Source organism: Varroa destructor, unplaced genomic scaffold (genome assembly GCF_002443255.2).
Source record: "Varroa destructor unplaced genomic scaffold, Vdes_3.0 BEIS01000007.1, whole genome shotgun sequence".
Classification (NCBI taxonomy): domain Eukaryota; kingdom Metazoa; phylum Arthropoda; class Arachnida; order Mesostigmata; family Varroidae; genus Varroa; species Varroa destructor.
In genome coordinates, this window is record NW_019211460.1 from 4844535 (window position 1) to 4857577 (window position 13043).

The window sequence follows — 13043 nt, forward strand, 5'->3', positions numbered from 1 at the left end:
AAGTAAAAGAAGGCTTTTACGTAACAGGAACGGGATCAAATCGAGTGACCGAAGAATAATGACTCGGTCCACCGTTTGTCAGCGGCCAAACATGGTTTTAAGAAGGCGCGATACGTTTCCTCCAGCACCCACTTTAAAACGCTCCAGACGAATCGACATTGAGCACAACCTAATCGTTGGTAGTGTCGAGAAAACAATGGTCTAGCTGAGCGCCTCATCCAGAAAGTCGCGGCAAGGCTTAACACCCTGGAAACCGAGAGCTGCAGTCTGGTGAAACTGACTGGTGGTGTGTCTAGCAGAGTGGTGTTGGTCAATGTCGAGCCGGTAATACTGTGAAGAGGTTTAAAGTGGGTCAAACCGGCTGACATAAGCCTTTTATTAACGAGAGCAAAATAGTTTTATACTGCTTGCGGACACCACTCTCCAAAAATGTAAGCTGATTGTGAACGTAAATAATGTACAGCTGTTTGTTGGAAAACACAGTCGAGTAGTGCACCCGAATGTAAATACGTGTGCTATGAGTATTGATAGTAACAAAACTCCTAGATAAATGCGGTTTAAATGAGTATATAAGAAGCAATGCGATGCTGAATATTGCGATTTATATAATAAACTAATCTGAGTAAGCCAGTCACCCTGTATATATATACATTATAGATGTTAAATTCGGAATTTCGCTAATGATTTGTATTTAAGACTTTTTCAAATAAACATACTTTGACGAAATGTTGTGCACGTGCTAAACGCAGCAGTCCTGACTATCAAATGTGTTCGACAGAAACTCCCTCATAGCTTCAATTCGAGACATAAATCTATGGCAGACTCCTTTTTCTTTGAAATATGGCAAACGCTTCCTCAATAGCACGAGCAAGCACTCCCCGTTGTCAGGTCGAGACTTAAGCTCTTAATAAACTTACGTCTAAAAGACTCAAGCTTAATAACTCTACATACATAGCAATCAAATTCAAGTTCAAATTCGGGCTTTGCGATGGCCATATATGCTTATTCCAAAGATGCACGGGCAATCCTATAAGTGTAAAAATCCTAAATGTTGTTTCGAGGTCGAATTTTGTGTTGCTGGAACGGTGTAAGACAGGAAAAAACCGTAACGTACCGAAAATGAACACGGTGGCATAATTCAAAATGGGAAAAAGAACGATCAAGACATCTGCAGAAGGTACGAAGCTAGATTGTCGATCCTTTTTGGGACAGTATTCTACAGAAACGCTATTATAATAACGATCCCGACATGACGACAGTGTTTTTGTTTCTCCCGGTGATGCCGTTTTTTAACTTCCGCATCCATAAATTTCATCAATTTCCAACAACTGAGGCAAAAATAATCAAGTTACCTGTTAATTGTAGTAATATGAAAAATCGAAAAGGTTTAATAGAATCCAATATCATACCTCTTTTGTAGAACTTGAAAAGAAAAACAGCTTTCTACAACGAATGCTTCATAAGGGTTCAGCCGTTGTCAAAAAAGTAGCTAAAAATGGGTACATTTGTCGTTACGCTCAAAGAAAAAAGAACACATTTAATAGGATTAGTCTCATCCATCTTCCAGCAGCCTCGAATCAACTCGAAGTGAGTTATCCTCTGGAAAGATTTATACCGGATAAGAAGACAAAAGGATAGACCTACATACGTGCTCAATTTTAATTTCTTAGTAGATACAATCAATTGGAATTGGACTTTTTCTTTTCAGTTTTTTCTAAGTCGGTATTTAAGCAATAATCAATTTTTTTGTATGTGCTAAGTGTCATTCTGGGAGTCATATTTATTCGATATAAAATACGTTCATTTTAATAACAATTTTAATTCAGGATTAAAAAACCATTCACAGGTTCGTTTCAGGTAGTCTCGCATTGTACGAACTCTTTCATGCTTGTGCGTGAGTTGCTGTCAAGTCGAGGCTTTTGCTGAACCACCCGTCATACATAGTAGCAATTCAACGAGTTCAAATATGAGCTAAGATCTGCTCATTTTAGAACACGAACATATTCTTAAGCAGCTAGTTCTGCATGAGATCTGTCCATGTTTTAGATACTCAAGCTGTCCGCAGTTGCGTAACAATTTGTAGAACAGGCAGATAGGCTTCTTTGTTCGTGATGCATTTATCTTTCCAAGAAAGATGCGAAGCGAAGCCATGACGTCTTCTTCACTGAACACTTTACTCAATGCAAAAACTTCGGCCAGAAATGTAGGTTTCCTAAATTAGACAGATACCTTTTGAATTAAACAAGCCAGCCGTCGTTTTTGTAGTAAATCTTTAAATCGATGATGAAATTGTTTTCATTAAGAAATAATCGAAAAAAACCTTCAATTATTGTTCAAGAAAACTGAGGAGCAAACGGTATCAGGTAAGTCACCACGGTAGCGGCTTCAAAACCCCTGCAATAACATAAAGAAAGCAGCAGAAGAGGCTAAAAAGATTAGCACTTTGAAAAAAGAAGGTTAAACGCAGGGCAAGAAAGGAAAAAGAGAAGAAGGGATGAGAAAGAGAAGCAAGTGTTTTGCAATCAATATTCGAGGGCGATCGACAAGGAAGAGACTTTCAGGAAGAAATCAAAGAAGTAGTGAAACATAAAGAGATGGCTATCCCTAATGATTGCATCTCTAGTCAACGTGCTTAAAAGTTTTTGGAACGGAGCTACCAGGCGAGACCCGACTCAGAGCAGTCTTTCTAATACAAAAGTGGCAACGAACGTCGCCAAAGACAGTGTTTTAATGAATGACCTTGCGTCTAACGACGATCAAGGCGCTCCAGATTTATTGTCATCATCAAAATTTGAACCCTAGCATCATGCATACTGGGAAGCATTTTTTCAGAGAAGAAGCCGACTCCGAAGAGCAGGGTGATCCTCAGAGAATAATCGTAGCCACATAGCCTGCTAAGTTAGATCACAGAGAAAGCAGAAGAATAGTGGAATATTTTGTTAACGGCGACAAGTACGCCATAATATGCACGGCAGGTAGCAGAAGTGGTGACGAGATAAATGAAAAAAAGCCCGAGACTGTGTGAATCCCGGACTCAGGGAATGGTTCTATGCAGACAAGCTGCACAACCTTAACCAAGTTATCGATCCTGCAGTCCACATATTGGAAACCTAGACAATGAGGGCTTCCCAAACTATAAAAGACACATCCTGTTAAAAGTAAACGCGGTTTAGTCTGAAATGGGTGAGGAGTTAATCCGAAAGATCGGCACTAAGGCTGACCTTGATGCTTGAGTCGAAGCAGGTTCACTGACTTCCAATCCTAGTCGAAGGCTCGAATAGCACTAGCATCAAAACAGAAGCGTTTAAGTTACGAACTGAACCGCTCTGAACCGAGTGCTCAAAGATCTAGTCATCAAAGTCCTAGTACGAAAGACCACTGGAAGTGCTTGGGTCATTTGTCAATTAAGTGCGTTGGCTAAACGACAATACTGTTTCAACTGCCTGAAAAAGTGCTTTATACACAAGGTTGAGGACCACATCACCAACATGATGTGCTGCCCAATATATCGGCAACAAGTTGAAGCAAAAAATTGAATGGAAACAGGTCTCTGAGCACAGGGATGTGAAGCACGTACTGGTGACAGCTTTCAAAATTGCGAAAAGCTAACACATTCCATGATAAATAAGCGTAAGCCAAGGTACAGAGACTACCTGTAACGTTCTGTAACAAAGCAAGAAAAACCTTGTACTAGGGCTAAGGGGAAGCTTTAGCAGTGGACTCCGAGAAGCGAAAACTAACCTGCGTATAAAAACGAGATTGAATAAAAATGAGGAAGACAAGAGCTTATAAAGCAGTTGAAGCACGAAGAAAATGCTGCTAGGCAGACCGAGGTAACTTGCGCTTGCACATCTAAATCAACTGACCAATAGTTAAAATACTGTTCCTGAGGTATCAAAAACGCAGAGAATTGCAAGCGATTAAGGTCCGAAACAGCGCTGAGTTGGTTGAGGGTGAAAGAACAGCGGTACAATAGGGCTTCGATGCGATATAACTGAGGGCTGTGAAAGATTTGCTAACCAGTGATTTGGAATACGACAAACGGCCAGTAAGCTTTTGCGAGAAAGTCACGTTCTGAAAAAGTGGAAAAGGAGTAGACTACTATTAATATTAAGCCCGCTAAATTTCTTGGATAGCCGAATTCATCTGCAAGAGCATTCTGCTTCTTCAGTGTGATGGATAGGCATTTATCACGATGAGGTTAATGAGCGTACTTGAGGAAAGAGGACCGCTTGCAAAAAATCAGTCCGGGTTTAGGAAGGACCAATTTACTCCCTCGACCACAGGACTGTTCCCTGGAGCACGTCCCTAAAGAATGGGGAACAATGCTAAAGTCCAAAGGTCTCTGTTTGGCTATTCCTAACGATGTAAAATATAGCTTCAACTCAAAACTGGAATGTGATCTTGGGCACGCCAGAAACCAAAAGGACATCCTCATATGTTTGACGCACTCTCTCTAGCTATACCGCAGAGTAGTACTGAGTATGACTTAACCGTTACGAGATTTCATGCTGTGACCGATACTGCGGAATTTCGCTTACTTTATTTGAGGACCTCGTCACCGTCGCGGCCGCAATTCAGCAATAGCAACAGCACTTGGTGACGATCATCATCGTTATTAGTATCGTCATTATTTTATTCAAGTGCTTTTGTGTCCAGGTCCAGAAATTATTGCGTCACCCCCTTCCGATCTCCTTTGCTTTACTGTACTTATTTCTACCTAGAATGCATCTACGTATGTTACATGCTCGCGCCGTATATCCTAGGGTGCCCTTTTTCAAGTGCCATCAACCAATTTATGTTTCTGAATACAATAATTATGCGTCCTCATAATTTAGTCTAGCGCCGATAACAGAATTTGTATAAAACAACAATTGTAACTGTGCGGCAGTCGGCGAAACGGACAAAAAGGAACATGCACTCGATAGAATTCTCAAATTGCTTTCGCCGGAATGGGTAAACACAGTAGCTTATACAGTCAGCTTGGAACTGATGGTCACTTATAGGACCGGAACTGGAAAACAAAGCAAGTACAGTCCTGGGCAAGACGCTATCTTAAACTAGCACTTAAGAGGAAGGAACTTATTACACTTGTTGGAGGAAACCTTGATACTGATTAGAAAGTACAGCCAGAAAAAGGGGTTCGATACCTGGGGATGAGGCTTGATCAGAACCTAACTTTTTTCCAAAATATTTGAGTAATACTTTTATGTATTACCAGTAAAATATTTATTTCAGGGCCGAGTGTAAAATTCGATTTCCACGGCTGGCGCTTGTTTCTGTAATTCGCACTTATGCTTCAATCTAAACCAACCTGTATCTTTATTTATTAGTATTATGAAGTGCTAGGCGCTTATCGGATCAATTTGTCATGGTCTTCACCATCTTTGTGTTTTGGACTAACGTCTTCGACTAGCTAGTCGACGTCTTTGGAGCACTCCACACTGATGCTTTAAAAAATACCATTGACTTCGGTGCAGATAAACTCATTTTTCTTCTTCTTTAAATTATATAAATATTGTCTTGTTTTTAGCTGCCGCGAGCACAGGACCATTACCTGTTGTCCATAGCAGAACTTCTTCTAGTAGGTCGTTTGCTTTCATCTTAAGCTACTGCGAAGTTTGTGCGCATACCGTCGCTGATAGGTCGCCATGGTACGCAATCGTTTTCACGCGCGACGGCAGATATTTCAGGCGTAAGGTCCCGTCATAGGCAATGTTCCTTAGCAGAGATATAAGAATGTAACTTTGTGGAATCTGTTGTTCTTCTCCAGTCTGCATAGAACGACCTTGCAGAAGAAGTTGTTAAATGCGTTCTTGTCGGCCAAGAGGATCGTCAAGTATAGGCGTCTTTTCATTTTCGTACATGTTTTCACTAATTTTGTTTTTGATACAACGCGATCTCTAACTATAAAAAGTCGATTTTTTCTAAAGCCGTACTGGTTGTCTAAAAGAAAACTATTTTTTTACAAAGCCTTGTAGATGTGGCAGCATTACTACTTCAAAACCTTCAACCTTAATCCTAGGAAGATATATCGGTCGGTAAGAGTTGCACTTTTATGGATGAAGACTAGGTTTGCCTTGTTCGGTATTTCTTGAAATTATTTCACTGCCAGATACTTCGTGGCTACTTTTTTCCCCATTTCATGACATTCTTAGATAATAGCTTTCTGGCTGTCATCATTTCGTCCGAATCAAGCCCTTTTATCATTTTCAGTCGTGTATTGACTTAACAAAACATTCAGTAGTGACCTTGGGAATGCTCTCAGCATTTGCTTAGCCTATACCATAGTTCTGCCATAGTTCGGGCGAATTGAAAGAAGTATTTAGATTCTCTCCTCTCTTTCCTTTTCTCTTTTTCCTTCACTGCGATCACCGACTTTCCCCTGGCCTTCACCTTGCTTCCCACAAATTTCTATAGTCCCCTTGAACTTTCTTTCACTTCATCCAAAAACTCTTCGCAATTTCTTTTTCTTCCATTACTTTCCATTTTTGAATACGGTGGAAAACGTGACTCTTCAGCTTGTGGGTTCATAAAAAATCCTGGGTTGCCATTTTGGAGAATCGTAACCTTACTGTCGTTTATCATTGTGAGATCACGTGTGGCCTCTTCTATGATCTACAATCTTGCATGGCACCCGATGTCGCGTTAAAATCGCAAAGAAAGTCACTGCTATAACTCCTACGTTTCGTGTTGTTTCTATCAGGTCATTCAGTTAGTTGTTCTAAATCCTCGATAGTTCCGTTTGGGCTGCTATGTTTTCAATGCAACAGATGTCCTTTAATTCTATGCATAGCCGCCTTTTGTTACCCTTTCAAATAAATCTATTATGCTTACTCACTCTCGTTTACCTTAAAGCGTCTTCTTTACCTAGTAAGGTATAAACCGATTTGTTTTTTTTCTTCACCGTTTTTTCTTCAGAAAGCGTGTGTACTGTTCTGCTTCGATTGCACTTATATTGAATTCGATTTTTTAGTTGAAAACGCCTTTTTTTCTACATAAAAAAGGAGTTACAAAAAGTTTTTACATAAAAATACGAGAATTATGTGACACGTAGATACTACTAGTTCAGAAAAAAGCAGGTGTACGGCGTTCAAAAAATCATCTGCACGTTCTTTACGCATAACTATTATCTCTAACTTCACTTCCCGCAATGGCTTCAGGAACTATGATACACCTGTTATAAGGATTATTAGCTCCGAATATAAAATAACGATTTCGAATCTCTGCTTTAGACAGCTAGGACAGGGTTCAAGCAACTCGCATCTTAAAAAAAAATGAAGCAGATTAATTTCGTAGAACCTTAACGAACGTATCCGGCGTATTACTTTGCAAATAGTTTTTGCACGCCTTATATACTACGCTATATAAGATGTTGGATATGGCAGGAGGAACCGCACTTCGAATTCTGTAGTGTAAACCAAGTGTTCCATTTTTCAATACTACAGTTATGTGGCTCAAAAGCTGCGCACCGTTCTATCACACCACCAATAGCACTTTGAAGGGTGTAGTATGCACCTTTGAGATCGAAAAAGCAACAGACATTTCGAGTTATTTGCAGGTTCTAAACATTTAACTTGAAATGAAATACATTTATATATATCCACTACAATTACATATGACAAAAAAACAATGCGGGGGGCGCCAGGGAGGGCAGGTAGCCAGGCACTTTCATTTCCAACATTCATACAAAGCGACCTCGCAATTAAATCATCAGGGTGAATACTATTATTAAGTGAATGGGTGTACACCCAGGTCAGTCAGTTTCTCAAATAAAATCCCATGATTTTCTAACAAATGCCCTTTTTTGATAAAAAGGAACGCAATGGCATAGCCTGTTACTGTTTATGTATGTAACTTAATTTTTCTTAACAATTGTGTACAAGCAAAGCAATGAGCAATGGAATCACATTTGGGCAAAATTGAATAGTTCATTTTTGGAAAGAGAAGCCAACATAGAACGCACTATTTTTATATATTATTAATACATTAGACACTTGAGTACTAAAGAACTGGACGCTTATTCTCTGTATCCCCTTTTCTTAACTCACGCGTAACAATGCTCTGTCGAAGAAGGTCTGGGACAGCACCATCATTATAAGATTTAGCAAAAATAGGACTTTAGGGGTTCAGCAAAGGTAATACCAATATTTTTGTTAAATTTGGATTGTCGAGTGTAGACTTTGTTTTTGCATCAACTGAAGACAATACCCTTATTATCGATAAGATCCTTTAAATAAGCGCTGTGATCTCGAATATTTCGACTGAACGAGTTCATTTTAAGCGTGAATCACTCTATCACCAATCGAAATAAGCCAACAAACGTTTTGTGCATTCTATGTACAGCATTGCAAGTGTTATAGAGCCTTCCACTTGATTTTGTCACAATCACAATCAATTTCATCGAAATTGAACTGGTTACGTAGAAACGTGCATCGATCAATACGGCATTATGTCGGTATTGTAGTTTAGAGATAAACCTCCATGTATGTGTGACATATGTCTGTTTTCAATTAGTTGAAGTGGAATGTTGCGAGAACAACAGTTAATAAACAGTGCATCCTTAATGGTAAAGTAGGAGAATGCCGCAGTATTTCAGTTAATTCAGGGAATTATGATTACAGGACCATCAATGTTGAAGAATGTATACATAGAACGACAGAGGGTTTTAATACTTTCAGTAGTTTTCATAGTTTTCAGCGTTAGTGATATAACAGCTCTTAAAAACCATTACATTTTAAAAGTTATGAGGTCGATCGCAACATATTTGATGGCAATATTCATTCTACCACGTTTCTGCGTTCATTACTTAGTTGATTACCTGTCTAGCCAAAACATAGACTTCTCGGGCAATAGGTTTGAATAGCATTTTACAGGGTAGCCCAGCATCACGTACTGTGTTACCGAGTTCCATAAATATTACATCGATACGATTGAGTAAATACTACGCATGAACAGGAGTACCGACTTCAATGGCGGAGCAAAGATTAAGGTATGCACATTTTACTAGTTTGTTTCAGCTGGCGACGAACATTGCGGCCGTCAACAAGTCTAAAGCAGTTGATGTGTTCTGTGTAATTTGGATACGAGTATCATCAACATCTCTGTAAAATTCGAATAGTCTTTAATCGGATGACAGCCATCCGAGGAACATTTTGAATAGTACAGGTGGTCCGTAAGGATTATGTGTGTGAAGTCGTCACAATGATGGAAATTGTTTTAATTTCGGTCTTACAGAAGTCGAATACGCCAAAATTTAGGGCTATCCTTTATCTATTTTTTGGGGAAATCGGTACCGGCGACAGCTGTCCCGATCATCACTAAACGACTGTGTCGATTGTTGTTTCGGTTGAGAGTGCATGAACTCTGGCAGACTGCTCATAAACATTGGACTCCGATGCGGCTGGCTACATCGTGAGCGGAAAAGGCTGTCTATTCACGGACGCACTAATGAAAAAGCTAAAGTGGTTGTTTGTACTCAGATCAAGCAATGTTTGGTTTTGACGTCGAGCAGAAAGTGTGATTAGCTCCACGTTTTACATGGCCAATAGTACCATAGCGATAAATACAGCGTCGAAGGGTACCAACAGCACGCGTAATGCAAATTATACAATACTGAGACGATTATCAAGTACTGCTCAAGGTCTAAAAAATAGTATAACACGTTTACTCGGTGCATTGATATATCGTAATTTCGATAGAATTGGACGGAGCAAAGAATTACAAATACATATTACGGGTCTACGGCAAAAAACATAACTGATGTTAATTGGATAAGCATGTGAGAACGCCAGAGTATTTACAGCACTTCAAGTAAAAACTTGATTAGATATTACACAATAAAAGACCAAAAAAAAAGCAATTTGTGATGAAACAAATGACCGTTATAATCCGCGCTAAGATCTGAACTTGAGCTAAAAGATTCAAACAGAACTGGCGACTTTATACTCTCTGGCGGATATCGGTCCCTATGTGGAGATTCATTGCCGCGTTTCTTTGTTCACTTCTTACCCCTTTCCTCATTTTTTTTAACCCCGCTATTATTGTCGCTTCATACCGGTGAGCCAATGTTTAACTGGAACACGACACGTGTAGAAAACGATGAAAAGGCGTTTTTGGCTCCCAGCGCTTCAGCAGATTGACGCCTGACTGAGAGAAGGAAGAAGTTACTCGAGTCAGTAATCTTTAATAGTTCTCTTTCGTTCCGGCAAGAGCTATAAAGACGAAGAAAAATAAAAGCCATCCAAACATAGCGAATTTTTCATTCAAGTAGAGAATTTTGAGCCCCCTCGTCTTTTGCCCCCGTAATAGTGAGTACAACGGTACCATGCGACAATTGCGCGCCGAACCGGAAGAAACGTATCGACATCAGACGCTTGCACTAAAAAAGATTACGAAGAGGACATCGTCAAAAAGTTGCAGCACGAGTGGTAAAGCATGACAGAGGCCGCTGCCTAAACTAGAAAGTTGATAACGGAAATCAAAGCACAATACTGGAAGAGCTTAAAAAAGCGGCCTACTTCCTGACTTACATTTTCATTGGCCGCGGGTATTTTTATGCGTATCTTCGTGGAATAGGAAACAAGTTAGGTAATTCATACGTTTATGACGACATGATGATACATTAGGTACTGCATACCCTATGATGATAAAAGGACAGAAAAAGAAAACTAGAGCGGCTGTTTAGGGCCGATGCCATAGTAAATTGAATGCTTTAAGGTAAAAAGGGCTAGACTGCAATATTCAAGTACATGATAAAGGTTATGAAAACACTCAAGGAAAATAGAACACTAGCGAAAAAGACAGGCGGAGAACAGAGCCTCCCTGAGCTGTGCATCAAGTGAACAGGCGGATCGCCTCTGGAGTCGGAAGTGGTTAATTACAACAAATGTCAAAGGGAGGGGGTGATAGGGGACCGTCTGTATTTAGCGGATTAACTGAAGTTACCAAATGGTAACTAAAGTCGTACATGATCGTATCACCTATTTAGATGAGAGACCACGTATCCATAAACGATGTACTCATACTAGCCTCTTGAAAAAGTGTAGAAAATAATAAATACCCAGCGCCTTTTCTGCAGAGCCTATAGGTAATAAACTTTTTTTTGCTATGACCTAAATATCTTTCTTTTTAGAGCACATTATAAATTTCACTGTTTTGTATATACCATCTTGAGGAAACGTTTCATACTAAAGTGGCAGGAGCGCGAAGGGAAGCAACAATGTGTTGTGTTTCATATGTGAAATTTGTGTCGTTGGTTTATTTCAAGTCCCTAAAAAACATATCGATGGATCATTATAAGTGTCCATGTTTTTTTTTTCTAACGGAGGACTTCTTATGTTACTTGGAAATCCTCAATGAATCATCGACGCCGTCTGTTTTTTTCTGCGAGATATTCATTACTGATATATAGCAGCCCGGCGAAAGCTGGGTGGTGGCTACTCTGGCCTATGTCTGGGGTAAAAACTTTGCATGAGTGGTGTAGTTGAATTCAGTTACAGTCTAATACAGTTCCTGCATGCGGCCTCATGACTTTCGTTACGACGGATTTCAGAATGAAGGCAAGAAAATTGTTAAGCAGGCCTTTAAGAAAGAGAATGTTCAATTTGCCACCACCACTCTTTTAGAAATGTATCAAAACTTTCAATTTTCATGTAACATCAATATATAACAATAATTCCGAAGAACTTCCATTCTGGAAAAGTACGTGATAGAAAACACCTTTCCTTGGCTAATATATTCAAATAATACAACGAATGACTAAAGTAGCAGCTGGGTACTCTCTTGCAGAAGTACACAATAGTTTTAGGTGACGTGAAATGTTCTCCATCTGGGCCAAAAGGGCAAGTGTTGCTGTAGACATTTATGGGCATTTGGCCATCGGACGCGAACTAAAAATCTCCAAGCAATCAAAAAGTTTAACTAAACTTACGAGAAACGAATTATAACTATTTATGCATCTTGCTTACGTAACGGAGGTAGCCTACAACGTTAAGAAGTGCCTAGTTGTTCTATGGTTCACATTATACCATCAAATAATTGCCCCTATTAGAAGTATCATTATTATTAGGGGATTGGTCTTGCCGTACTTATTTCTTTAATAGTCCAATGAAGCAGCAAGAGACGGATGCTGATGTTATGAATCGGATAGCTGAGCATACGAAAAAAACGCAGTTAGTAACACCGTATCAGCACAGGAACAGTGAAGACGTTATTGTAAATTGTTGTGCCGAAGATTCACATCTACAGTATAAGAGCGATCAAAATAAGTGTCAAAATAAGCACTTTTTTTAACAATTGATAGAATTGATTCGTGCTCAATCGTCACACAACATCATGCAGATGTATCAGATTACGACTGTCTCTCATACAGCCATTTCAGGCTTTGAAAATATAGATCTGCCAGGTATACATCAATTAGTAGAGGAAGATGAGAGCAACTATTTTTTTTTTCTAATGGAAGCAATAACTTTCTTTGCTGCCTTAGCTGAAAATCTATCCCAGACGCTGTTGAAAAACAAGTAGACACAGCCTTGTCTTCTCAAGGTTAACTCGGAACATTTCAAAAATAGGTGTGTCACGTGCCAGGAAATCACTTACCCAATGTCAACAAGGGTACCGTAGGGCTTCATTTTGGGGCCTCCGCTATAAAATATTGCGTACCATTATGCTAAATTTTCAGAACTTACCAGGAGGCACAGAGCTCTTCTAGGAAGCCAGAAGTCGTGCAGGTAAGAACCTTCCAAAAGGCTGAAATGCCTGTGAATAGAGCCTTTGAACTGTTAGCTAACTGATTATCAACACCAGGTATGCTCTTCTACAGGAAAAATGTGAAACATTTTTTTTATATGAGAACGGCCTCCTCGACCTCTTAACGTAACATTTGGTAGCACTGGGTGTATCATCAAAGCATTCCAGAAGATTCCCTGGAACACTGCTAAACAGTCGACCAGTTGTATAGCAATATGCACTAGCAGCTACTGTCAAAGTTGCCAAAATAGCTATTGCTAAAGCATGAGTCCTTCCCCACAGAAATGGCCTGA

General features: G+C 39.6%; 1 long non-coding RNA gene across 1 annotated transcript; it reads left to right on the forward strand.

Annotated features, from left to right (window-relative positions):
* Positions 1-8454: 8454 nt before the first annotated feature.
* LOC147754221 (uncharacterized) lies at positions 8455-10924 on the forward strand. Its single transcript, XR_015316570.1, has 2 exons — positions 8455-8569; positions 9011-10924. It is a non-coding gene; the product is annotated as an uncharacterized LOC147754221 (long non-coding RNA).
* The last annotated feature ends 2119 nt before the right edge of the window (positions 10925-13043 follow it).